Below are 24,858 nucleotides of genomic sequence, written 5' to 3'. Positions count from 1 at the left end.
TAAAGTTCCCACATATCCTGGATTGACCAGAAGTTGTGTGCATGTACAGCAGAGACCAAAGAGGGCCAAAGAGGCTCACATATCCTTGACCAGCAAAGCCTGTATATATGTGCAGAGGAGATGTGAGACAATGTTAAGGGTACTGACATATCTGTAATGGGTATCCTAGAAGGAAAGTGGAAAGTGAAATGGGTATAAAAAGTATTTAAAGATATAATGGCCACAACCTTCCTAAATGTAATAAAAATATTCATCTATATGTCCAAGAAGCTCAATAACTCCTAAGTAGGATTAATACAAAGAGGTCCACAGCTGGATCCACATAGTCAAATTAATGAAAGCCTAGAACAAAGAGAAAATTTTGAAAACAGCAAGCAAAAAACAACTTATCACATCACAAAGAACAGAACAATACAATTAACAGCTGATTTTCGTCAGAAACAATGAAGGTTAGAAAACAATGGATTGACATATTCAAAGTACTAGAAGAAAAGAATTCAATCAAGAATTCCTTATTCAGCTAAAATAATCCTTCAAATGTAAAGGTAAAATAGAAACATTTCCAAATAAACAGACTTAGAACATTTCTTGCTACCATGCCTGTCTTCACGAAGTCCTTCTGGCAAAAGAAGTGACCCCAATCAATAACTCAAATCCACAAAAAGAAATGAAGAGCACCAAAAACCATAAATGTGTGAGTAAATATAAAAGACTCTGTGTGTATATTTTCTCATCTCTTTTCTTAACTTTAACAAAATGTAAGACTGTAATATTAAGTAATTATAACTTGGTATTATTGAATTTATAACATACATAGATGTTATACATATATATATATATGAAAGGAAATGTATTAGAACAAAGTTTGTATATTTTGCCAGAATTAAGGTAGTATTATGTTGAAATAGATTGTACTAAGTTAAAATGCCTATTGTAATCTCTAGAGCAAGTACTGAGAAAATAACTTGAAGTAATACAGTAAGAAAACAAGAGAAAAATTAAAATATTTACTTTTAACTAAAACTAGAATTATTTAACATAAAATAGGGCAGTAAAGGAGAACAGTAAAACAAAAAAAGACATGAAACAAATAGAAAAATGGCAGGTGTAAATCCAACCATATCAAGAATTATATTTAAAGGGAATGAACCAAAAATGCCATTCAAAAGGCACAGACTGTCAAACTGGATAAAAAAGCTAAACCAAACCAAGTGTAGTCAACAAAATCATAGATTCAAAGACATAAGTAGGCTGAAGTAAAAAGGTGGGAAAAGATACTCCAGGAAAATAGTAATCATAAAAGAGCTGGAGTAGCTATATTAATATCAGACAAAATAGACTTTAAGACAAGAAACATCACTAGAGATAAAATGGAGAAATTTTATAATGATAAAAGGGTTAATATATCAGGAAGTAACAATTATAAATGTATGTGCACTTAACAAAAGAGCCCCAAAATACATAAAGCAAAAATTGATGGAACTGAAAGGAGAAACAGACAATTCAACAATAATAATTAGAAATTTCAACACCCCACTCTGAATAATTGATAGAACAACCAGACAGAAAGTCAGAAAGGATATTTAAGACTTGAATAACACTATTGAATAACACTATCAACCAACTTGACCTACCTGACATTTTATGCAACATTCCACCCAAAGACTGCATAATAAACATTCTTTTCAAGGGCACACGGAATATTCTCCAGCATAAACCATATGCTTGGTCACAAAACAGTTCTCTATAACTTTTAAAAGACTGAAATGAGACAAAGTATGTTCTGTGACCACAAGAAGACTAAATTAGAGATCCATAATAGAAAGAAATATGGAAAAAATGAAAAAAAAAAAACTAAATTAAACAACATCCTTAGAGCAAAAGTCAATGAAATAGAAAGTAGAGAAAATCAATGGAACCAAAAATTGGTTCTTTGAAAAGGTCAACTAAATTGGCAAATCCTGAGCCAGATTACCTAGAAAGTGGAAAAGAAAATACAAAATACCCAAATCAAGAATAAAGAAGGTATATCATTACTGACACTATAAAAATTAAAAGAATTATAAGAGAAAACATGAAGAACTTTATGCCATCAAGTTAGACAACTAAGATAAAATTGACAAATTCCTAGAAGTACAAAAATTACCAAAACTGACTCAAAAAGAATTAAAAAAGTGAATAAAGTTAAAATAAAAATGAAACTGAAAGAATAATTAAAATTTTTCCCACAAAGAAAAGCCTACACCCAGAAGGAGTTACTGGTTAATCAAATATTAAATATGTAAAGAAGAAATAGTACCAATTCTTCAGAAATTCAGAAAATAGTGGGGGAGGGAATACTTTACAACTCATTCTATAAGGCTAGACAAAGCTACTATAAAAGCTAGACAAAGGTACTACAAAAAAAGAAACACAATATCTCTCATGAATATAGACAAAAGAATCCTTAACAAAATATTAGGAAACCGAATTCAGCAACATATAAAAATGATTAAACAACATTACTAAGTGGTATTTATTATAGGAATGTAAGGCTGGTTTAATACTTGAAGATTAATTAATGTAGTACACCATATTAAAAGAATAAAGGGCAAAACTCACATGATAATTTCAGGAAGAAATAGATAATTTAATAGTATTAACTGAAAATTTCAAAACCTACTCAGTAGATGCAGGAAAAGCACTTGACAAAAATCCAGTGCTAATTCATGATTTTTTTTTAAGTTATGCTGAGACAATTGGCTATCCACATGCAAAAGAAATGAACTTAGATTCTTACCTCATATCATACACTAAAATTAACTTCAAATGAATCACAGTCAAAAAGTTAAACGTAGAGTTAGCATATGAACTTGCATTCCTACTTATTCTTAGATATATATCCAAAAACCTGAAAACATATGTGCACACAAAGACTTGTACACAAATGTTCAGAGCAGCATTATTCATAATTGCCAAAATGTGGAAACAACCCAAATGTCCAACAGTGAGGCAAGGATAAACAAAAAGTTGTAAAACTATATAGTAGAACATCGTTTGGCCATAAAAAGGAATGAAGTTCTTGTCCATGATACAACATGGATGAATCTTTAAAAGCATCATCCTGGGTGAAATAAGCCAGACACAAAGGCCTCATATTGTAGGATTCCATTTATACTGAATGTCTAAAACAGGCAAATCCATAGAGACAGAATGTAGATCAGGGGTTTCCAGGGACTGAGGGGAAGGAAGGAATGGGGAATGACTGCTAATGGATATAGGGTTTCTTTATTGGGTGATGAAACATTCTGGAATTAGGGGGAGGTGATATTCACACAACTTTGTTAATATATTTAAAAACCACTGAATTTTACCTTTTTAAGGAATGGACTTAATGGCATGAGAGTTTTGTCTCAAAAGGTCCCCATAAGATTTTTGTGCCCTTAGTGCCACCACCTTACAATAACCCCCACTACCAGAGCTAGTCTAAATGAGTTTCTGTTTCTCACTGTAAGAAGCCTCACCAACATATCCACACATATAGCTACCAAAACATCAGCTCTAAAAGGACATCGAATTTCATACATTGCTGAATCCCCCATGCCTAGACAATACTTGGCATATAATAGATTCTCAACAAGTATTTCTTGAATAAGCGAACAAAACAATGAACAGGAACAGTTGTAGAGGAAGGGAGGTATAGAGGGAGAGATTTGCAAACACAGGTATTTTTCAAGGACATTTTCACAGGGATATGGGCAAAATGCTAAGGGCCCAGAGGAAGAAATATTGCCTCCTGGGGAACGCCAGGAAAATGTGGCAACTGAGGACATGTGGGAGCTGGGTCTTGAAGGATGAGTAGGAGTTTGCCAAAGAAGAATGCAAAGAGGTGGGATAGACAGAGATAAACACAGACAAAAGCACATTGTTCTGAAAGAGCCTGGCATTCTTGGGGACCCTGAGAAGGCTCATGAGGCAGAAGTACAGGGCTCCCAGTTGAGGACAGGTGAGAGGAGAGGCCAGAGAGGTAAGCTGGGGGCAGATGGAAAAGGTTCACCTCTTTCCAGCCAAAACATTTGAACTGACTCCCGTGGACATCACAGTCAAGAGAGAATTTTAAGCAGGGGTCAGATTTGCTTTTTAGGGAATTCATTTTGGCTGGAACAGGAAGAGTTTCTCTGAGTTCAGGAGCCATCTAGTCTTCTGGTATCTGCATTCCCTTGCCTCTCTCTCTCTGTCTTTGCACTCTGCTCTTCCTTCTCTCTCTCTCTCCATGTGCTTTCATGTCTAGGTCTCTCCTCTCTATGTATTTCTTTCCATTTTTTTTTTCCTCAGGACACCACCTCTTGATGATGTCTCTCAACTGCCTCCATGTATCTGTCCCCAGACACCTTTCAGATTCCATCTCCAGGATTCATTTTATCCAGGACACCATCCCTCCCAGGCTTGGGTCCCTTACAAATAAGTAACTCAGGATTTGCTTTTGAACAGCTAGCTCTTCAGGGCCCTACCCGTGTATAGACAAGGCATCTGGATGAAGGGGCAGGGCCTGAGCCACCCTCTACTGGGTCCAGAGCTGGTGAGCCTGTAGGTTCTGAGCCCACATGGAACCAATGAGCTGGGAACACCACCCTCTCCTGTCGTCCACAGTGCTACTGCTCACAACATGGATGGGGCCAACAGCACCCAAGCCACCGCCCTTCCAGCCTCATCCAGGAAAGCCTACTGCCCAGGGCTCAGACCTCTGACCTTCTGCTCCACAATGTTTCCTAGCATCTGCCCACCTTCCCCAGGGGCTGGACAACTGGGTCAGGGAGGAACGGCCCCTCCCCCAAGGCTGAGCCTGGGACTCCTCTCCAGGACAGTTCTCTCCCTGGGGACAAGAGGGTCAGACTGCTCTTAGAGACATGACCTCCGAGATGTGCAGCAAGGGCCCTGGCCCAATTTATCACCACAGGGCTATAATTAGGTTTGTTAACATACAGTCGAGTGTAGTCTTGTTGACTAGGAACTTAATCACGTTACTATTGAGTTCCTGTACGCATTGCTCGGGGTGACTGTTTTACTTGCAGAGTTATAGCCAAGCCCAACGGGAGGAAATTAGCTTTGGACACAAGTTTGGAGGGGGGTTCTTTTTCCTCCTGACTTTGTCTCCCACTCCCCCCTTCCATGGGAAAATATTTAGCAAACAGTGACAATGATGAAAAACAGTAGGAAACAAAATGTTCTACATTAGTATAAAACATGAAAAATGCAGCAAGGACCCTTAGCGGTACAACATGTGTTATGCTGGCTGGCAGTCCATTAGCTCTGATAGACATTTCACTTACCTAAGTCAAATATAACAGTCTAGTATTCATTAATATAAGAAGGGGCTGTGGAATCAGAGCTACCATCTGGCTGGGCCGACAGAATAATCTACAACTCATGATTAGGTCTAAGGAGTGGGGTTTCACTTTAATCTTTCTCATTGCTCGAAATTTCCATCTGCGCAGTTCGGCACATCATTTTTCTTCAAGACAAATGTGCTGTTTTTCATGTTCCAAAATTAGATCAGAAGAAAACGATTAATCATGTCACGGCCTGGGAAAGGAAACAAAGCTCCGATATTCTGCTCTCCCCTCCCTCGCTCTCCTCCCCGCCCCTCCCGCGCCCCGGACGGTTGCAAGTTTCGCTTTTTATCCCCAACCTCTGGGTTTTCAGCACAACTTTTCAGAGACGCCACCGCCAGCCGACGGGAGGAGGGTGGGACTGGAGGGAGAGGGCGCCGGCAGGACTCCAGGGGAGTTGGAGGGGGGAGGTCTTGGGACCCCAGCCGGAATGCGCCCCGCCCCTGGGGTGGTCACCCCCGGGCTGGTCCACACCGCCCACCCATGGGAGCCGCTGAGTCCGGGCGCTGGGCGCTGCCGTGGGCCCAGAGTGACAAAAAAGGGCTGCGTGCCTCCCTCCCGTGTCCCCTCCCGCGGCCGCCACAGCCCTGTCTGTCAGGCGGCTCGCAAGTCATAACAAATCCCTGGCGCGGAGCTGAAGCTGAGCATTTGCCGGAGCGTCATGGGGATGATGAATGACCCGCAGGCCTTTGAAGTGCTCTGCCAGTTCAGCTGGGTCCGCGGTGCTGACAGAGAAATATACACAACAGCGTAACCAATAATGAGAACATTAAACATTCCTGCGCCGTGACAGGCTGACAGAAAAACCCAGGCTCCCATCAATCATCGCGCAGATAGAACCTTGACAATTGGCCCCTCACTGATACCCGGGTCACCTTGCCCTCTTCCCCGCTCACCCTAGCCCTGTCGCCGGGGCTCCCACCGCTTCCTCCCTCCGGTTTGCCTCTTTCCCTCGGCTCCTCCAGCCCTCCTCTCCACTTCTCCAGCTTCTCTCCCCTTCCTTTCCCCTCGCTCCCTTCCCCACCCCCCCTCCCTCTCCTCTTCCTCCTCTCTGTCCCCCGCCCTCCTCTCTGGTGACTGACTGCCGTCTGGACCTCTCAGAGGTCAAGTGAGGTTTGGGCCACTTCCATTTTGTTAGGTTGCCCCTGCGTGAAACCATGAAGAGATGACCCGTTTGGGAGGAGTGTGAAGTCAAGTTTGGATTTAACAATTGGTTTCTTTTAACCAGGTGTGAAAAATAATAATACAATCACTGTATTTAAAACTTCTTTTGGAAATATTATTTAAAGTCTAAAGCAAAGCCCTTGGGGAAAGTAAGGCCCACATGAACCCCCTTCTCCCTCCTCTGAAGGGGAGGCTCTCTCTGGGTTCTTCCTGTGTGACTTTGGCAAGGGAACCTTCTCTTTGAGCCAGCCTCTGCCTCTTTCTTTTCAGCTGGGCTTATCTGACGGGATCTGATTTCTGATCTGTCTGAAAGGGAAAAAACAGCAGAGAAATACAAAGATCTCTTCCTTTTCCTCCAGCGGGAAATGAAATCTGCTCAGATAAAGTGTATTGGATGGACCTTCACCCTTCTGCCTGAGATGCTGCCAGGGACGTCTTAGCCACTCTCCAGATCCTCCAGGACTCCCAAAAGAACTTGGTTTGGGCCACACACTCCTGGGCTGAGCCTCTATTCCCTCCTTGTGAAGGTGGGGCATTCCTCTACCCCACACAGGATTACCCCTGCCAGACCCACTGCCCTTGGCAAGCACAGGCTCATGGAAGGAGCTCTGGGCCTGTGGTGAGAAGCCAGAGTCCAAATCCCACGAGAAGAACTGGGGCAAGTCTGGAATTTTCCTAGACCTCTATTTCTTTAACCATAACATGGGAGTGGAAGTCCCTACCTCAGGGCTCTTACGGGTCTCTTTACCTTCTCCAGATGCCAAGAATTATTTTCTTCCTTTTATTCTTAAAGGGATTTTTGGGTTCTGGCTTTTGTTTTCATTCTTGGCTTTAGGGAAGAGAAGACATTCCATGACATTCCAAAAAGTCATGAAAAACTCCCTATAACCTCCACATGTGTCCAGAGATGGTAAGTGGCAGAGGGATCGGGTCACTTCATGGTCAGCTAGCAACCAAGGGTGTTATGAGGAGTCTGGTGGGAACTTGCTGGGTGGAGGTAGGAAGGCCTATCCACTTCAAACACATTTGTGGATGGGTTCAGGTGAGCCGGCTCAGGCATGGAGAGTACTTCGTGGAGGAAACGTCTGCTCTGTGCTCTAGAGTATCTTTTCATTTCTTTTCTGCCCACCTGGAAAGGCCAGCTCTGTTCTCACTGCTTCCAGGAAGCTTGCACTGCCTAACGTGGTCTACAGTGACCTTGCCCTCCTCTGAGGTCCTGTGACCCCTGGCCCAGATGAGCACCTTGCCTGCCCAGCTAGACTTGAAGCTACTTGAGGGCAGGGATAGTGCCATGCTCTGTTCTCCTCTGGGTCACCTGGGATCAGGATGATGTCTTGTTCTAAAATGCCTGTGATACCCACAGCTCCCTTCTTAAAGGAATGGTTCCTACCAGGACTGCTCAAGGGGAAGGCCTCACAGGCGTGTCTGTCCTAAATAACCAACCCCACCCTTTGCCACAGCTGATGGTTCCAGTAGTGAACACCTATCCCTGCAGCCAGATTCTCTTTTCCTTAAAAATGTGAACGCAGCCACGTGGTGTTGGGCTCCTGAAAATCACATAGTGTCTGGAGCTGGGGCAACTATTTTGAGCCATGCACATGCTGAGCAGAGGGGAAAAATAAAAAGTTGATCTTCAAAGTGAAGCAAGAAAATGAGGAGGTGGGCAAAAAGAAGCAGATGAGAAATAGTAGATAGATCCAGAAGACAGCACAGCTTCAATTCCAGACTTGCCCATTCCTGTCCCCTGGGGCCTGTTTGGACTGATTCCTGCCCTCAGATGCCTGTGAGATAGCAGACCACTGGAAAAGATGGCCCAGGCGTGGCCAGGCCATCTGTCCCACCGTTCTGCCTATAAAGAAAGGCCCAGGGATAGGCATGGGACCTATGTCAGGCCAATCAGAGTCCTCCCCAGTACTTTATGCATTGATTCTGAAAGAGAGATGCTCTCCATTCCTTTTGGATTGAGAATTGTAAGTCTAGGACCCCAGAGCTTCCAGCACCAGGGTGGCCACAGCCTGGAGGAAACCAAGTGACTGCAGGAGCGGATGAGGCCAACCAGAGCAGTGGAGCCCACTGATGACAAGTCTGATGACATCGTCAGGTCTCTGGACCTAGTCAAGCCTGAAGTCCACTTTACCCTTGAACTTCTCAGCCAGTACAATCCTTTTCTTGCTGAAACTCAGTTTAGTTTTGCTTGTCACTTGCAACCCAGAGAGTCCTCATACTGGTGTTCAGGAGGTTTGTCATTTCAGGAGGATTTCCCCCAAATCAATACATGCTTCTATTCTATTTTTACATATACATTCATGAATAAGAAGTCACTGAGGCCCAGAACAAGGAGGGCCGCAGTGAGCCTTTTCTGAGCCTCTCCTCCCCAACGGTCATCCCGTTGGGACCTCAGCCCTCATGCCTATTCCCAGGCCAGGCAGTCAGCCTATTCCCAGGCCAGGCTCAAGCAGCTTGCACTTCTCAGTCTGTCAGGAATGGTATTTTCCTAACACTGTGGTTTGTCCCCATCCCCAAGCAAGAAGGGGATAGGCCCTGGGTGACTGGCAGTCCTCCTGGCACCTAAATGAACCCATCTGGTCTGTGCCCCACCTCCCGTCCAGCAGGAGGCCAGGGCTCAAGCTGACCCCTGGGCCACCTTGGACACAGCCACAGGCCCACTCTTCAGACAATCTTTTGATCTCAGACATCCTTTGGGGCCAAAAAAACAGACCTCTTGATATTCATTCTCATTCTAACAGTGGTCTGACAAGAAGATTCCTAGACAAAGGTGGCATGGGAGAGACCAGGTACAGCAGTAGTTAAAGTGAAAAATGATTAGGGGCTTTCAGTTGATGGCAAGCTTTAAGGTGAGCCAACCTTGTGTGATGTGACTGCTTTAAAAAAGAAAAAAAGTCAGGTTAGGCTAGAGCATCATGTTCAAATGATGTTTTAAGAATTCTGAGAAACTGTAACACAGGTAAAGAGGATGAGCAGTTGGGAAACCTAGTCATTGAGGGACAAGGGAAAGACCTCCGGATGGGGAAGTGACAGGCTGGCACCTGTTTGTTCTCCATGAAACGGCTGTGAAAACCCCAGGCACAGGCCACGCATGTAATCAGCACTCGAGAGCATTCGTTTCCTTCCATCCTGTCCAGTCCTCATTCGCCAGAGGCAGAACCAGAGCCAATGAGCAAACCTTCTAGGGAGGCAGCTTTTATCATGATCTAAGAACTTTCTGAAAATTCCAGCTGTGCAGCAATTGGAATGGGCCCCTTTGTAAGGTAATGACCTCCACCTTCCTGCAGGTTTTCAAGCAGCGGCTGAATAATTAGCTTCGTGGAATGCTATAGAAAGAATCCCTAAAACGATTGGATGTTGGGCTTTGAGGGCCCTTTTTCAAGTCAATGATTTTTGCAGCCTCAATTCTTTCCTCTGTGAAGTGGGTGTGAGGATCTGTTTGCCGCAGGACTCCCTCATTTTCCTACATTTATGCGAATGGCAGGTAGATTTTTCAAAGATGTGGCTGGTTGTACTTTCACTGATGGCTGCAACCACATCTCCCACCCCACGTACTCTTCCTACATGCCTCTCCCTATGAAGAAGCTAACTCCCTTCTGTCCAGTCTGAGCTGGCTTGTGACTGCTTCCACAAACAGAATGTGGCAGAAGTGACATGGCATGACTTCTAAGGCCAGATTAGAAAAGGCTGTCTGGGGATGCCTGTTCCTGGAATCTAGTGGCCATGCTGTGAGGAAGCCCAAAACAGTCCCATGCAGAGAGTTCACACGGAGAGGCCTGTGGAGGCTTCTGACCCACAGCCCAGCCAGGTTCCAGCTGACAGCCAGCATCGACCAGCAAACGTGAGAATGAAGAGTTTTCCATGTGATTCCCCCAGCCTCTGAGTCAGCCCAGCTGAAGTCCCAGAGACAAACCATCCTCACCGTGCCCTATCCAAATTCATGACTCTCACAGAATCTGTGACATAATAAAATGGGTTGGAGTGGTTTGTTTTGCAGCAATAGTAACCAGAACAGTAGGGACAAGATGGCCAGGAGGCCCTCAGAGCCGTGTGGACATGGGGCACATCCAGGCTGGGACCCACTGGGGATGCAGTGATGACTCTCTACTGTGTGTTGTCCTGTCTCCAACAGGGCCCTCTCTCCAGCCAGTCTGAAACCCAGGTCTTGCTGCAAATATAAACAGTCCTTGGTCCCACCCTTCCTGGTCTCAGAAATCCACATGGGCCCACCAGGTAGCAAGAAGTATTAAGAGTGCAGGTGTTGTGCTCACAAGGAAGACCCACCCCACAGGGCCCCCCACCAATGTCCTCTTTACATAGCCCTGCGACAGCAAAGTTAGGGGGAAATATTTTCTGTTCTATGACCCCTATTTAGACCTCCACCTATAAATTCAAAATTTGAGGGAATTTCCCCTCCTTCTCCTGATTTCAATTTCTCCAGGGCAGGTGTTCTACATTTTCATAGGGCTTGAGTTACCCCCTTTATCCCGGGCAGTCCCAAGGCCCACCTGTCAGGACATATGGAGCAGGCTGGGCTTTGCAGGCCCAGGGGGTCCAGGTGGTGGCAGGCTGCAGTGTCTACAGTGTCTGTGGCTGGCAAGGCTGGGAGGGCCCACAATGTGGAAAGCGATGTTCAGTGCCTGGCTGACCCCAGTGGGGCCTTTAGGAAGGAGACAGATGATTTGTTGGTGCCACAGCTTGGGAACTGACAGTTCAAGAGGTTCTCTGTGGTGACAGAGGACAGCACGAGAAAGGCCCTGAATGTGGAACCCAAGGGCACAGGCCTCTCCTGCAGCCCGGCTCCTGACATCATCTTGCAGCTCTGAGCCCCAGATCCGCACACAGTCCCTCTACTCTCTCCTCCTCCCACCCACCCCAGCCTGAGCAGGGAGCCCTAACCCAACCTCAGCAGGAGCCACCCAATTGGAACCTTGGCCAAATTTTTGCAATAGTCACTTTTGGTTCATGAAAAAAAAAAAAAAAAAAATTATCCCCTAGCTCCAAACATGAGTGTGGTTCTCTTCAGACAAGTCCCCCAGGGTGCAGCATCATCTGTATCTGAACCTAGTGCCCCATATGGCTCCGCTTGACTGTGTTGCTAGTGCTGGAGTGTTGGGCAAACTATCTTCACCTGTAATAAAGGCACGCTTTCTTGCTGACATAGCTTCTCCTTTCTTCTGGACAACACTTTATCTAACTGCGCACCATGCCTGGACCATCATAAAACCCCATCTGCTCAGCACAGTGTCCCAAGCTTGGATAACCACACGCCTCCCAGGATGTCTTAACTAGACCAGGGATAGACAGCCTTTGTCTGCCAAAGCACTGATGCGAGGCAACGCCTTTGTCAACTGTGCCCCACTGTGAGGAGAAGCTGGGAAGAGAGGACGATGTCACCAGAGACAGCAGCACAACCAGGGAGGAACCTGGAGTCTGACTTTGTCAGGGGCCCTGGTTCCGCTCGTCGCTGCCCTGCTCCAGGCTGAGTGTGTTCAGCCTACTCTTGGGAAGCCTCAAGTCAAAGATCAGGAAGGTATCACGAGGCTAGACCCTGGTAAGTGGGGATGGACAGTAGGAAACAGGAATGGGAGACTGAGGAAGGAAATGGAAACACACCTAGGAAGGGGAAGAATGGAAGGTGGGTGGCAGGGTGGGCTGGAGAGAAGGCCAGATAGAGGGTCACGAGAAGGGTTGGAGGGGCAGGGAATGCATCCAAGCTAGCAGATTAATCTGTCCTCCAGGACCAGGGGACAGGAGCAGCCGAAAGATGGGAAACGAGAACATCCTGTGCACATGTTCAGAGACCATCAGGGCATCATCGCCTGGAGCAGGGAGAGGTGTGACTGCAGAGAACCAGAATCTCCCAGCATCAGGCCAGGAGCAGCAACATGGGAGGTGGCAGGCAGGTGGCAGCCACCCCAAAGACGGTCACCACCAGACACACAAGGAGAGGACCAGGCCCCCCGCCTGCAAGGACCAGAAGCCTGCTATGTGGAAGGGCATTTCTGAACCACACAGGCAGAGGGCAGACTCTGGGTGCAGGGACTGGAGAATCCCATGGCCTGCTTGGTGTCCTCCTAGCTGACCTACCCACTGAGTCCAGTCCCTTCAGCCAGAGCCTCCACTCCCAGAAACAGGAGACTCCAGGATCACACCTCACTCCAGTGGTGGGAGCCTCAGGAACACAGAGATTTGCATAAATGCTGGAAGGTGGTAGGCTCCAGCAGAGGAGGCCAGCTCCTGGGGAGGTGAGGGCAGCCCCTCTGTCTCAACCCTGGCCCCTTGCAAAGCTAGGAGGTAGGTATGGGGCACCCAAGAAAAAGAGACCATGCAGGGGAGAAATGATAGCAACACTGAGGAGGTTTGGGACATCTGCTTTGCATCATCCAATTCAATCCACACGGGACCCCATGAATGGGCACCGTTGGTATCCTCATTTCAGAGGAGAAAACCAAGGCACAGAGAAGCTAAACAACTTGTCCAAGGTCACAGAGGTGGGAAGAGGTGGCTTTCCAGCCCTGGTCTGTCTAGCCCCAGAAATGGTGAAGAAAGAAAGAGAAAGCAGAAGGACTGTCCTGCATGCCCTCTATGGTTCATACAGCAGCACGTATTCTGCACATATACTCAAAGCCCTAGCCCACTGTACACATATTTGAGGGAACTGCCTTCTATCTGTGAGCAAAAAATTAAGTTTAATTTTGTAGCTCTAGGCTCTTTATGAAAGTAGTTTGATAACAAATCCTACAATTATGGTGACATCCAAGAGGCCACCTGATGCAAATGAGGACAAAGAGCTCAAGTCAGGATCCCTCGGGGGAAAACTAGGTCTAGAACTCAGGTCTCTACATTCCCTCTCCAGTGCTCTCTGCACTTCCCTCCGATGGAGAGAAACCAAGAGGTTACCATGAGCATCATGTTTTCCCCTTTCCCTTGGGTCCTCTCCAGTAGTGTGCTGGTAGATATTTAATAGCCATCTCTTCAGGAAACAAACAAACCAACAGAAACCCTGACTTGCAACAACTGCCATTTTCTGTACTGTAAATATTCCTACCATAGTCAATTTCATCATATCCTTGAATGGAGTTGGGAGGACTCCAGCACACCACTGTCCCTCCCCCCGTCAAGAATAATTCCAGTGAAGCTGGTGCTAACTGCAAGGGCTTTTGAGTCAACCTAATAGTCTCCCTCCATCTTAGCTTGAAATCAATGTGTATTCACAGAGGCTCAGAGTGAAAGGTTTGCTGATGGCAGGAGAGGAAACTCTGTCCATAAGGGCTTTTGATGCTGAAACAGACCAATGCACCAGTGTCATTAACTGAAAATGTAAATAGTTCAGAATGAATTAAGGCAAACATGGTTTAGGGAATGGAATCTGGAATCTGGAGCCGGATGGTATGTGTCTAATCCTAACTAGCTGTGTGATTTTGGACACGTAACTTAACCTGCCTATAAAATGGGGATGTTACCAGGACCAGCCTCAAAGAGTTGTGAGAATTCAGTGAGAAATGTGAACACAAAACTCTCAGCAAGGTGCCTGGCACATAATAAACACTAAATAGATGTCAGCTATGTTTATAACTCAAGGCAGCTGTTATTAACTATTTAAGTTGGGTGGAAAACTAACCATAATCAGTAAATGAGGATTGATCGCTGGACTAGAAGCTCCATGAGGGCAAGGACCTCATCCATTGTGAGCTCTGCTGTGTCCCCATACACAGAACAGTTCTTGACATTACGGAGGAAGCGCACAGTATGTATTAACTGCGTGTTGAGTATGGCAGCAACAGTCCTGAAATATTCGTACTTCTTTAGCTCCTGCTTTAATTGCATCCTCTGTTTTAAAGTAATCATCAGTAACCCTGGCTAATGTTTATGTTTCATTTTTTCCTAAAAGGTCATTCTATTTTTTAAGTCCCTTTGAGTGGAAATAAGGACCTACCTTCCCCTTAGTTAACCACATCCATGGAAATCTGTTGATTCGTATTACAATCCAGGCAATAAACCCACTTGGTTGTAGGACAACTAAATAAAGGCAAAGGGCTCAGATGAAAACCTTTTGAGCATGAGCCTTCCACACTCCAGGTCCTGAAATGACAGATGTAGCTAATCCCAGCCCTGGTCCTGACCCTCACCCCCACCATCCACCTGGCAGGCCCAAGGATGACAGGGAGAATGTTCTGGACCAGGGTGGGGGTCTGGGGGGGATTCTGCCTTCCACTTTGCACTCTTCCTGTGCTCTTCTCCCCACCGCTCTGCTCAGTCCCCTTCCCCACCCTCGGGGCAGACCCCACAGCCCCTCCACAGGCCTCTCTTCACCACTCTGGGACTCTCTCAAAGGCTGGTTTGTTAGGGCATGAAAAATGGCTCCGTAGGATAAAGATGTTTCCCTTCTGATGAGCACATTTACAGAAGATATGTCAGAGATCCTGGGGCTGGGGCTGGGCGGTCTCGCAAGAAAGTTGTTTTTCCCCCTTCTTTCCCTCCTTCCCTCCCCCTCTTCCCCTCAGCACCACCCCCCTTTGCTTACTTATTGGAAGAGTAATAAATACTGGGCCGACAGGCCCTTCTCACAGTTACAAAGCCTACCTGTAAGCGAGCTCAATAATTAGCAGTCTTGAAGATGATATATGACTTTCATTACCCTTTGGGACTGGAGACTAAATGAGGACAGAGCTAATTGCCGTGCAAAGCAGTTTGGCATGAATGAGAAAAATGCAGGCCCTGTCTCCTGCCAAAAAAAGGGCCCTATTGCCGCTCTGATCTCAAGGCTGGTTTCTGCCGCAGGAGTTCACTCGGTGTCCATAAATCATGGGCTGCTTACAGCTGGGGCTGCCCTGAGTCGTCAGCGGGCTGTGCGCTGAGTGACAGATCCCAGCCGACTGCATTAGAACTTCAACTCGCTCCTTTCTTCTCCTCCTCCTGTCCTCTTCCTCCTCCTTTTGGCACTGACCAGAAAATTAAACCCAGACTCCTGGGAGAGGGGAGGCCTGGGCTGGGGGTGGGGACTATGGACTTGGTTTGGGTTCTGGATGCCGATGCCCAGCTGCTTGCTCCCAGCGCACTGTCTCCCCCTCCTCAAAACATGCCCTGGACCCTGGAGGCCAGGGGAGGATGGCTCTCTCCATCCTCGGGAGGAGGCAGGCCCCTCCTGGAATGCTCAGGGCTGAGCTTTTGTCCTTGGTTTGTCATTGAGACAAATGTGGCCTCCCTTCTGGCTGCAAGTCTCCCTCTCCCCCCACCACCCTTTCAGGAAATGCTTCCCTTCCCTTAAAGGGGAAGGACTGACACCAGCCACATGTGTGCCTGCAGCTGACAGATGTGCACAAGCCATGGAGGGCGGAGCTAGCCGAAGCAGGCCGCTGTGACAGGGGGACCCCTCCTGGAAGTATTTTCTCCTCCACCCCTCAACCCCACCCCTCGGTCACTCCTCTGGGAGCCCTGCTGCTGAGGGTCCAGGTGGGAAAAGCTGAGCATGCCAAGCCCCAGGCCCGTCCCCTTCCATTCACTTCCTTGGGGTGGGGGAAAGGGTCCCACCCTTGTGGGCAGACACCAATTTCACACTCAGAGTTGAGCTCCCTGGCTTTTCTAGGGCAGTCACATAATTAATTCTTAGTGTGGCCAAATTATATTTGACACTTAATTTAAAACTCAAGGTTCCATAATGCAAAATCCTCTCCTGGCAGGAAGGGTGACATGCGCAGTGAGTGTGTGTGCAACTTGACAGCCAGGATTGAAGGGGTGGTTCCCTGTAACTCCCAGAGAGGGGAGGGGACTGACTTTTATTGAACAGCTACTTTACATCCAGGGTTTCCTGGAGTTCTTTCTTTTTTTCTCATGATCCCATTTATTATTGTCTCATTCTCCTTCCCAACAACTCTATGAGGCAAGTGCTACTTATTGCTCCAAAGTGCAGACAAGGAAACCAAGATCCAGAAAAGTGAATTCATCCAAGGTCATCCTGTTAGGGAAGAGGCCAAGCTGGGGTTCAAGATCTTGGGAGTCTCTCACTTCTCTGTGCCATTTGATTCCCCCTTTAAGGGTAGGGACAGGAGTTCCCCAAATTGGAAGCCTCAGTGGCTTCTTGGAGGTGGGGAGGGGAGTCAAGGCCAGACTTGGGCTTTGCATCACAGAATGCCTGGCTACAGCAGCTTAAACAAGTACAGGTTAATTGTCTCCTATAACGAGAAGGCCTAGGCAGATCATCCAGGACTGATGCAGCTCAATAATGATCTCAAAAACCCAGACTCTTCCTATCTTCCCACTCTATCATCCCTGCATTCTAGCTTCTTGCCTTCTGGTTACAAAGTGGCTGCTGTACCACCAAGCATCATGTCTTCAGTCCAGGGAGGGAAAAGGAATTAGAGAGAAGGGAGAAAAGGAATTCTCCAGTCAAGCCTTTGTCTTTTTGTTTGGGAAGAAGAGCCCTCCCCAGAAGAACTCCCCACAGGAGACCAGAGTGCTGGAGACCATGGTATCAAAATGGAGCCTTAGCATCTTACTCATATATCTCACATTCTTCCTTTATAAAATCTTTGACAGTCAAATTGTTTGAGGCTACTATAAGGGGGTTGTTCCCTTCCCACCTCCACCTGCAGCTGGGGGAGGACAGGGCATCCCCCCCAACGCTACTGCCCCAAGTCTGTAACACCCGTGGGAAAATTCTCATCACTGTCTCCTTTTTATCCAACTTGGGGTAGATTCACTTGCTGGGAGCTACATCTGTCAGGAAGTAGTCAGGAGACAGGCAGCACTTAAAACAGAGTCACTGGGGTCGGGGGGTTGCTACACAGTAACAGGGACCAGCTCACCACCCAACCCACCAGACTCCACAGGCCATTTCTGGGCTCCTGGATACCGCTCTCACTTCCAGATTTCTGACAGCTCCCAAACCTTTCTCAAGAGGCTCCTCCATGTGGATGGGAAAGATGGGAGGTATCTGAGTGCTGTGGTCCCACCTCACGGCCTCCAGGCGCAAAGCAGGTCCTATCTCCCATTCCTCAAGACCCCACTGGTTTCTCATATCCTTCAGAATAAAATTCAAACTCTTTGCCTTGACCTACAAGTAGGGTGACCTGTTATCCCGACATTATTATTAGTAGCACCTCTTTCGGTCTCAAATGTGTCCCTGTCTAGATGATAAATTATGTGGTCACCTTATCAAGCGGTAGGCTCTGCATGTTCCCTGCCTCTGTCCTCAGGCTCCTCTCCTCCGCTCCCCTCTGGCTTACACACCTCCCTCCAGCCAGGCAGAGGGCTCTTTGAAGGGGTCAGTGCCTCAGGACACCACCAGGAACACAGTGCCCAGCTCCCTCCACTGCCTAGCTCTCAGGTCTCATATCAATGTTCCTTTTGTGGAAGACTCTTCCTTTATCTATCCCCCGTGAACTTTAATTCTATCATACAATGCTGTTCTTTTTCTTTATTGCCAGAATCATCAATGTGATGACATGTTTATTTGTTTAATATGTTTCCCCACTAGATCATAAACAAAGACCCCCACATCTCCAAAACCTGGCACAGGCTGTTTCCCTACAACTATCTTATGAATGAAAATGAATGAATGAATGAATGAATGAATACACAGTGTTTCTGCCAAATGCATACCTCCACCAAGTTCACTGAGATCATCTGCAGGGAGATGTAATTCTGGCACAATTTGAGCTTCCCAGCAACATAACAAACACATCACTCTGAGCCGCCCATCACAGGAGGAGTTTAAACAAAAACCATCACAGAATGAGAGACACAGCACTGTAAGGCCCTCCCTGCACCTGGCTCTCATCCTTCCTGAGCAGGATATCAACCAGACTGCCTCCAACTCCACACCACCACCTACAGTGCGCCAGTGAATGTGTACGTGTCCCCTTATGGACCAGTGAGAAAACTTCCCTGGGGTGTGGACTTTTCAGGTCATTAAGGATATATATACCTAATATACTTAACCAGATTAAATCCTCCCCCTTTTTTGGTCTGCATACGTTCTAGAATTTGGGGGCTGGTTTATTCATCTTGACAAGTGGGGCCTAAAGCAAAATTTAATTTGATTTTAAAAATACATATTTCTTCCACCCCAGGTATTAGGAAACATTTGCTACCTGTTATAGACACAGCTTTATGTGCTATTGTCCACCCTTAGGGAAAAAAGCCTCAGAATGAGCTAGATGCTGCAGAGGTGGCCTGGGCAATACCAGCTCTTGCTTACCTCCTGGCATAGGCGACAAGAGCAAGAGAGAAAAAGGAGAGAGTTCTAGAAAAGGCTGGATCTCCTGGTTCTATGATGGCACTGGCTGCCCTGGAGGCTCATGGGAAAATCCATAGTGTAAAACACTGGGTTGTGCCCCTCCAAGGCCTGGGCTGGGCTGATAGCAACAATCAGACCCCTCCTATGCCTAGAGAGATCAACACTCAAGCCAGGAACCACAGAAGGGTCAGCCTGGGGCCTGGGGGATTGCTGTGGAAGAGAAAGGAGACACAGGGCTCCCAGATCACCCCCAGCTGACTCAAAACAGGAAAACCATTCTGCTCCCACCCTGTCCTCCCAACCAGAATACAAAAGGCAATGTCTGCTTGGCTCATCTGTAGCCTGTCCCCAAGCCAGCCCAGGCCTGATGGACTCTGGTGTAGGACATCCAGGAATTTGGCAGGGTAACTGTACAGGCAGCCTGGAGTTTCACCTGAGCAGATAGAAGGAAGGACCCTGTTCCAGAGGCCCAGCCACAGACAGCTTCCCAGACTCCAGCAGAAAGCATTCAGATGTACAGACAGACGTACAGACAGATGTGCAGTCAGGGATAACAGACACACAGCTACAGGCACAGAGATGCACACCCTTTCATGTAAACTGCCCCTTCTTTCAGCCAACCTCAAAACCCCCTACCCAGTCTCCTCCAGAACTACCAGCCTCCCAGTTTGACGGCATTGTCCCTGAAAGCAAAAGAGCCCTGAGCATCCTCCAATTGCAGCCAAGATAGAGCAATAGGGACTGGATTTACCTCCTCCCACCAAAAACAACTAAAACATAGTACAAAGTATAGAAGACAGTTTTCAAGCCACTGAACATCCAGCAACAGAGGTAGGAAATCAACAAGTTAAGCCATACACTTTCCCCACCTCACTGCCTTGAGGGAGTTTCCAGGATGCTGCAAAGGCAGGAGGAATCCCAAGCAGAGCTTAGTTAATGAGATGAGTTAAGGAAATGGAGCTAAGATGGTCTTTGAGGAAACCAGGGCATCTGGCATTTGCAGGCTAGAGCCCTAGAGAGGAGAGAGTTGTACAGAGAGACAATGCCAGATATTTGCAGCTCCCTGTCCAGCACTCAGCAAAGTACTGAGCAGTGCATGGTATATAAGGATGCCACCCGAGGACAGGGGAAGAACTACCAAAAAAGATTATAAGGCCAAGAATATTTTCTGTTTCCACCCTCATTTTTCACTGGGCATTGGGGAGAGTAGTTAGAAGGGTCTTGCCTCAGTAGTGAGACAAGATTAGCCCTAGACCAACACTACTCTGGTTCTACCTAACAAATTTTAAAAGCAAGACCCCAAAGGATCAAACCGTTTCCAAGTAACATAATGGCATCCAGAACAAAGCTCAAGACTTAAAAAAAATACAAAGCACCCAACAAAGTAAAATTCAAAATGTCTGGCATCCCTCAAAAATTACCACACATACAAAAAGATAGGAAAGTGCAACCAATAAAGAGGAGAAAAAATCAATCAATAAAAACCTGGAACTGATGCAGATATTAGAATAGACAAGAACATTAAAACAGTTATTATAACTGTATCCATATATTCAAAAGCTAGAAGAAAGAGCAAGCAGAGACGTGAAGTAGAGACATGGAAGATATAAGAAAGACCCAAATCAATTCTAGAGACATAAAATTGAACTCTTCATCAGCAAACTGTGAAACAACTCATGTGGCCTAATACCTATATTAGGGGATATTATATTCATATATCCCCAACAGAAAGGAGAGAAGAAAGAAGAAATTACAGCCAAAATTTTTCATCGAATTACTAAAGCTTACTCAGGAAGAAATAGATCTGCTGAATATTCCTGTATCTATTATAGAAACTGAAATTGAATTTGTAGTTATAAACTTCCCAGGCCCAGATGACTTCACTGATGAATCCTGTCGAACATTTAAGTAAGAAATAGTATCTATTATACACACTCTTACAGAACATTGAAGAGGACAGACTACTTCTGAACCCATTCTATGAAGCTAGCATTACTCTGACACCAAAGACATTATTAAAAAAGAAAATTATTGACCAATATCCCTTATAAAATTTGATATGAAAATTCTTAACAAAAATTTTAGCAAATTGGATCTATAAATATATAAAAAGAGTAATATATCATGACCAGGTAGGGTTTATTCCAAGAATGCAAGGTTAATTTAATATCCAAAAATCAATTAATGTGATATACCATATTAACAGAATGAAGGAGCTAAAAGACAGTTGATTATATCAATCAATGCAGAAAAGTAACTTGACAAAATCTAACACTCATCCATGATAAAAACTCTCAAGAAACCAGAAATAAAAGGAAACATCTTTGGCCTGATAAAGGGCACTATGGAAAGTTCACAACTAGCATCATGATGGTGAGAGACTGAATGCTTTTCCTTGAAGATCAGGAACAAGATAAGGATGTTACATTTTTGTCACTCTAATTCAACACTGCACTAGAGGCTCTAGACAATCCAATAAGTCAAGAAAAGATTTCTAAGAAGGCATCCAGATTGGAAAAGAAGCAAATTTTCCTTATTTGTATATGACATCATCATCTATATAGAAAACCCTTTGGAATCTATAAAAATCTACTAAAACTAATAAGTAAGTTTAGGCAGATTGCAGGATATAAGATCAATTTATTTTTAAAAAATCAACTGTTTCTATGTACTAGCAATAAACAATTAGAAATAAAAATTTTTTAATGTCATTTGTAGTAACAGCAAAAATATTAACTACCAAGGGATAAATTTAACTAAAGATGTATAAGACATGTGTACTAGAAACCACAAACCATTACTGAGAGGAAAATAAACAAGACCTAAATAAATACAGAGATATACCATCTGCATAGGTCAGGAGATGGTTAGGGTGTCACATCTCTTCAAATTGATGTACAGCATCAAAGTAATCCCAGTCAAAATCCTAGCAGGCTTTTCTTTTTTTAAGAAATTGGCAAACTGATTCTAAAATTCATATGGAAATACAAAAGACTTAGAGTGGCCCAGACAACACTGATAAAGAACAAAGTTGGAGGTCTAATGCTACCTGGTTTCAAAACCTATAATAAAGCTACAGTTATCAAGATAGACAAATAGATCAATGGAACAGAAAGAGACCCACACATATATGGACAACTAATTTTCAACAAAGATGTAAAGGCAATTTAGTGGAGAAGAGTCTTTTCAACAAATGATGCTGAAACAATTGACTATGCATATGTGAGAGAAAAAAACAAAGTTTGATCCATACCTCATACCATACGCAAAAAATTAGATCCAAATAGATTATGACTTACATGTAAAACCTAAAACAATAAAAATTCTAGATTTTGTGACCTTGAATTAGGCAAAAATGTCTTAGATATGACACTGAAAGCATAATACATAAAAGAAAAAATGATAAATTGGACTTCACCAAAGTTAAATTTTTCTACTCTTCAACAGACACTGTTAAGACAATAAAAAGACAAGTCACAGATTGGGAGAAATATTTGCAAACCACATATCTGATAGAGATCTTATATCCAGAATATACAAAAAACTCTCAAAACTCAATAATAAGAAAACAAACAACTCAATATAAAAATAATCAGCAAAAGACTTGAACACTTTCCCAAAGAAGATATATACAAATGACAATGGTCAATAGGGAAATGCAAAATAAAACCACAACAGATCCCACGACACACCTATTAGAATAGTTCAAATTAAAAAGATTTACCATACCAAGTGTTGGCAAGGATATGGAGGAACTGGAACTCTTGTACATTGCTACTAGGAAAATAAAATGGTATAATCACTTTGGAAAACAGTTTGACAGTCTCTTTAGAAAGTTAAATATATAGCTAGCATATCTGGCCCATTCCCAGATATTTGCCCAAGAGAAATGAATGCATGGGTAAATATAAAGACTTGTAGACAAATATTTATAGCAGCTTTTTTTGTAATAGTCAAAATCTGTCCATCAACAAATAAATGGACAAACAAGTGCTGTGTTAAAAGAACAAATTACCAAAGAGATATATACACCTATGTTCATGGCAGCATTATTCACAATAATAAAAATGTGGAAGCAACTCTACTATCCATTGATGTATGAATAGATAAACAAAATGTAGTATATACATGCAGTAGAATATTACTCAGCCTTTAAAAAGGAAATTCTGATGCATACTACAACATGGACAAACATTGAGAACATTATGCTATGTGAAATAAGCCAGTCACAAAAGGACAAATGCTGTATGATTCCACTTATATGAGGTACCAAAAGTTGTCAAATACATACAGACAGAAATAGAATAGTAGTTGCAGGGGCTGGGGCAAGGGGAGAATGTAGAGTTACTGTTTAATGGGGACAGGGTTTTAGTTCTGCAAGATAAAAAGAGTTCTGTCAATGAATGGTGGTGATGGTTGCACAACAAAGTAAATATACCTAATACTACTTGAAAATGGCTTAGATAGTAAATTTTATGTTATGTGTGTTTTTACCACAATTAAAATGTTTAACTTTTTCTAAGTGCCAGGAAAAGGAAGAGATTCTTTATACCTTTAAAGAGTGTATACCTGGACAGCTTCATGGAGGAAGTGTCATTTGAGTTAGATCCAGAAAGGAGAGTAGGATCTACCTAGAGAACAGGAAATGGTCGTCCCAGACAGAGGACAGCTCAAGCAAAGCCAGGGAGGCTGGAGAGGCCGGAGGGTGTGGGGTCAGAGAGCCAGCAGAACACCTGGGGTTGGAGGGTTGAGGCTGGGCCCACCCCACAAGGGCCTCCCAGCCTCTGTTAGAAAGACGTCTGTAAACATCAGGACTGAGTGAGCCAGACTCACAGCACCATGGCTCCATCAAGACGGCCATTCAGAAGGGAAAGACTTGGGGTCGGCTCTGGACAGTTGTCGAAAAATAAACACGTCCCTGGACATTCAGGAAATGCTCTGCGAGGCTGTGTCCAGGCGGGGCTGTTTGCTTATTTGTGACTTTCCTGCTTTCCATCACCCTGTCAGCAGCCACCCTGCCCCCATACTGACCCTGACACCCAGCTGGCCTGGCCTCAGTCATTAGCTTCAGAAGAAAACCTGGGAGAGGAAGGAAGGCAGGAGGGGCAGGAGTGCACGTGTAGGGTCAGCGGTGAGTGTATGTCAGAGTACATTTGCACACAAAGTGGTCTGGCAGCACTGTGAGTGGCAGAACGTGTGTGTGTGTACATGTATGTGTGTCACACTAGAGTAGATGGTGGCCTGGGTGAAGCAGTGTGGATGCTAGGCCCAGATGCACTGTGTTCAAATCCAACTCAGGCAAGTTACTTAGTCTCTTTGTGCCTCAGTTTCTACATCTGTTAAATGGGGGAAATGATGTTACCTATCTTACAGAGTTGTAATAAGGATCAAAATGAATTCATGAATAAAAAGCAAGTAATCAAACAGTGCCAGTACACAGTAAGTGCCTAACAAGTGCTAGCAAAGTATTATTCATAAAAATACTGGTGTGCATGTGTGTGCACCAGTATGTGTCCACGTGGGTTCTGAGCATGGAAATGTGAGCAGCTTTGCAGTGAACAGGCCTGAGTGTTCTTGAGGGCACATGTGTCAGGATTTGGGGAAAAGTATCCGTAAACAGCCAGGTGCTGGCCCTCTGGGTACCGCTTCCCAGCCTGGCACTCAGCTCTGAAGAGCCCGGGTTCAGCCACACCATGGAGGCAAGCAAGGCCTTTGGGCAGCTCCTTCTCCAAAGCCCCTGCCCTGGGGAGCAGCCCTACAGGGCTGCCCTCTTCTGGCCTTGGGCTGCTCAAGCCTCCTTTGTCTTTCCATTTCCTCTGGCTGTAGGAGCAAGGCTATTTTTTTCTATCAAAGGCCACTGACCCCAAAAAGAAATGAACCAAGGGGTCATCTATGAAATCAACTGAATCTGGGGGCTGTTTTTCCTTGAAAAATAACAAAGGAAATCAACTCTTCTGCTTTTTGAATCAAGAATAAGTGGTGCCAATTCTAAAAAAAAAAAAAAAAAAAAAAAAAAGTCCTCAACTTCAAATTATGTGAAATTACTTTGAAAAGGATAAAGCACTTAACAGGTGTGAG

At 45.0% G+C, this 24,858-nt stretch overlaps 2 long non-coding RNA genes across 22 annotated transcripts in view; both read right to left on the bottom strand.

Moving 5' to 3' along the window:
• The window catches only part of LOC106729375, a 140,317-nt gene that overhangs the window by 88,200 nt on the left and 27,259 nt on the right, over nucleotides 1–24,858 (bottom strand). The gene's annotated exons all lie outside the window — the stretch shown is intronic.
• Nucleotides 5,117–6,366, bottom strand: LOC116667313. The gene is made up of 3 exons (XR_004324203.1): nucleotides 6,266–6,366; nucleotides 5,669–6,094; nucleotides 5,117–5,562 (listed from the first exon to the last, which is right to left on the bottom strand). It is a non-coding gene; the product is annotated as an uncharacterized LOC116667313 (long non-coding RNA).

This window comes from Camelus ferus, chromosome 11 (genome assembly GCF_009834535.1).
Source record: "Camelus ferus isolate YT-003-E chromosome 11, BCGSAC_Cfer_1.0, whole genome shotgun sequence".
Taxonomy (NCBI): domain Eukaryota; kingdom Metazoa; phylum Chordata; class Mammalia; order Artiodactyla; family Camelidae; genus Camelus; species Camelus ferus.
The sequence above is the reverse complement of the archived record's forward strand: the minus strand, read 5'-3'. Positions and strand labels throughout refer to the sequence as shown.